Source organism: Pipistrellus kuhlii, unplaced genomic scaffold (genome assembly GCF_014108245.1).
Source record: "Pipistrellus kuhlii isolate mPipKuh1 unplaced genomic scaffold, mPipKuh1.p scaffold_m20_p_9, whole genome shotgun sequence".
In the NCBI taxonomy this organism is placed as follows: Eukaryota; Metazoa; Chordata; class Mammalia; order Chiroptera; family Vespertilionidae; genus Pipistrellus; species Pipistrellus kuhlii.
The window spans coordinates 2,440,371-2,444,253 of record NW_023425595.1 but is presented as its reverse complement, the minus strand read 5'-3'; positions in this window follow the sequence as shown (position 1 = coordinate 2,444,253).

Here is a 3,883-nt window from a genome sequence, read left to right as displayed (position 1 = left end):
CTTTTTTTTTTTTAACTATATTTTATTGATTTTTTACAGAGAGGAAGAGAGAGGGATAGAGAGCTAGAAACATCGATGAGAGAGAAACATCGATCAGCTGCCTCCTGCACACCCCCCACTGGGGATATGCCCGCAAACAAGGTACATGCCCTAGACCGGAATCGAACCTGGGACCTTTCAGTCCGCAGGCCGACGCTCTATCCACTGAGCCAAACCGGTTCTGGCTGTTCTTCATTCTTGCTGAGTTTATTCCCCCTCTTCTCCTGCTTGGGTGGAGGGGGGCCTAGGAGAGGGTGTCATTGGACAGGCAAAGGCACTTGCTTCAATTCCCAAATCACGGCTATTTCTACAACTCAAGCTGTCAACCTGATGAAATCGTAGTTCGTTGATTCTGTCCGTGCCCAATGGAAATGTCCCGACAGCTCAGTCATGGCCAATGAAATTGTGAGTCTCTTTTGTTCTGCCCTCCTACCTGATATGTACTCAAGCTTACCTGTGTACCTAAAACATATTACCTTGGCAAAGCCGGCACCTACATGTTCACAGGTTACAGTGTGCACTGACGGGCTCATCGGTCACTGGTGGGTAAGCCACGAGTGGTCTCCAACTAGAGGCTCGGCCGGGATGTCTACGTCACCAGAGCAGGGAGCTTCACCGGGCGAGCCACTGCACCCCAGTCCTGCGCTGAGGACCCCATGCTTAGAGTTTAACTTCAAAAGTAACGTGTTTGAGCCCAGCCAGGGTGGCTCAGTTAGTTGAGTGTTGTCCTGTGCACCTAAAGGCCACCAGTTCGATCCCTGGTCAGGGCACATAAGGGAGGCAACCAATACATGTCTGTCTCTCTCTCTCTCTCTCTCTCTCTCTCTCTCTCTCTCTCTCTCTCTCTCTCTCTCTCCCAGCATATCCTCAGGTGAGGCTTAAAAAATAAAAAGGAGCTTGTTTTTAAAAAATGTGAACTGCTGTAAAATAATCTATTTTTGGACTCCTGTGTTTCCCAGTTGGATATAGTTTGTACACAATGTGAATAAAATATTTAACATGTTGAACTGTCTCTGTTTGTTAACTTCAGCGGGACATACCCAGCAAAGCCCTGGCAGGCTAAACCTCTGATGACCCTTCCGTTGCCTAGCTCAGGAGATGGGGATTTTTAAGGTTGCCCTTAGATAGGCAAGAAATACTTGGAGTAATCCTACCTCCATAAGACAGAGGTCCCCTCAAAAAACAGCCCTAGGCAGTAGGGCTCAGTGGATAGAACGTCGGCCTGTGGACCAAAGGGTCCCAGGTTCGATTCCAGTTAAGGGCATGTACCTCAGTTGCAGGCTTCTCCCTGGCCCAGGTCCTGGTCAGGGCGTTTGCAGGAGGCAACCAATCCATGTGTTTCTCTCACATCCATATTTCTTTCTGTCTTTCCCTCTCCCTTCCACTCTCTCTAAAAATCAAAGGAAAAATATCCTTGATTGAGGATTAAAAACAAACAAAACAAAAAAAGCACACAAACAAATAAACGCATGGGCCAGTGAGGCCTAGAGCTATGCACACAAACACAAAAACTCCTTTGCTTGTTCAGATTTTCAGATTTTTGTTCTGTCTTCCTATGAATTAGTTTCCTTGATTACCAATCAGGAGATTTACAGAAAAATCCAGTTTTCCCATTTCTTAAAAAAAAAAAAATCAGATCTGGCAGCACTGGTTTCTCGGTGTCTGGAGCTAAGTGGAGCTGTCACTTTGGGCAGAGTCTCCAGGCACCGCCTGCCTCCGCCTCCCAGCCTTGCTCTTGCACTACTGTGGCTGGTTTGTTTGTGTTTGTTTCACGCATCCAGAACGCTTGTACATGTTTAATTTGGGACCCATGCCCCGGCCATCTAAAAAGGTAGGTACCTTATTAATGCACTGGCTCAGAGCCCACAGCCCGGTTGAGCGTGTCCAGGAAATGGAACTTGAGTAACAAGAGGGGCAATGGGAGCTTTCAGGCAAAGAGCTTGGCAGAACCAAGCAGCTCAGGGGACGGCAGGGACTAGGGTGGGCGCAGAGCAGGCAGCATTGAACAGGACTGGGGAGCAACAGAGAATCAAGTCCTAGCCCCAGAGGGGGCATCAGGCAACTCAGAGAATTAAAACAATGAATCCCTCTGCTACTCAAGAAGTTGTCACTTTATAGAACCATTAAACCTGCATCCTTTTTGTGTTAAGTGTCCTAAGGCTGCCCAAGACAATTCACCAAATTTGGTGGCTTAAAAACAACAGAAATTGCCCTGGCCAGTGTGGCTTAGTTAGTTGGGCGTCGTCTGGTGCACTGAAGGGGTTGCTGATTCGATTCCTGGTCAGGGTACATGCCGAGGTTGTGGGCTCAATGCCCGGTAGGAGACATGCAGGAGGCAGCCAATCAGTGTTTTGGTTTCACACCGATGTCTCACTCTTTCCTCCTTCTCCCTTCCTCTCTCAAAAATCAATTTTAAAATCTTTTAAAAATTATTTTAAAAACCTAGAAATTTATTTTCTCACAGTTCTGGAAGCTGTAAGTCTGGTGTTGGCAGAGCCAGGCTCCCACCACGGGCTCTAGGGATGGGCCTTCCGGCCTATTCCAGCTCCTGGGGGCTCCAGATGTTCTGTAGCTTGTGGCTAAAGCTCCGATCTCAGCCTCCCTCTCTATACGGCCCGCCCCTCCGCCTCCCCTTTGCTCTCTGAGAAGGACGCTTATCATTGGATTTAGGGCCCACCTCATCTCGGGACCCCTGCAAAGACCCTTTTTCCAAAGAAGGTGGCCTTCATAGGTTCCGGACGTTGGGACATGGACATGTCCTTTGGGGGCCACCATTCAGCCCACGCTGCCCTTTAAAATGAGGGTTTTACGTAGATAGTTTCATAAGCCAATTCATCCAAGAACAGAAAATACAAAGGACTGTTTCAAATTAGACTTTAAGCAAGCAATACAAAGAAATGACTAAAAACAACAGAAAATACCAAGTTCGCTTAGCAAACAGTCAAATGAGAAAATACATATCCCCTTCGTAAAAAGGATGACCATGGGGCTTTCCATAGCAAACGTCCCTGTGTTACTAGGAGAGAAGATGGTGGAGACAGCAAAGTAAAGGCAACTCTGTTCAGGTATTTTTTCAGTAAAGGGGGCAGAATAAAGAGGGCAATAACAGGAGAGGCCTGGGAGATGAAGAGCAGATCTGAGGAGACTTGTAACAGCAGGTCTGCACACCAAGAGGGCTGATACAGAAAGAAGGGAAGAACTGGCGATGCGAGAGAGGGCAGGGGTAACTCCCGAGGAGGCAGGAGGCAGAGGACGGTGCTGTGTGGTCTGACCTGGGGAGGGAGCACAGCTCACCTGTCAACGGGAAGGAGAGAAGAGCATGTGGCGCTGGGGATTCAGGTGGAGGAAGAGCTTGGAGAGTTGCTCTGTCCACCTTGGGGAGTGGGGGGACAGTGGAGGGCTTGCTGAGGACGGGGAGACTGACTTACACACAGTGCTGAGGGCCTGCTTAGGGTTGGCGGTCACGTGTGTAAAAGCCCAGGCAGCAAGGCTGCGTTTTGCTCCAGCCACAGTCATCTCAGCCCAGGAGGGGGCAGATTTTACCAGGCTGGGTCTGCAGTAACTATGACTTTCAATATATTGTAAAACCTAAGCAGAGTAAGTAATAGCTAAGAAGGGAAGTAATAGCAATGAAGAGAGTGATGACCAGTGAAGTTTCTGGTATTGTGGAAAACTGACGGGAGGGGAGTCTGTGCTAAATTCTTCAGATATGTTCACACACGTGCACACACACACACACACACACACATACACGCACACACATGCAATCAGCTCCATGGGTAGAGTACACTTCCTCACCCTTTGACTTTGGGCTTAGCCATATGACTTGCTTTGGCCAATGTCG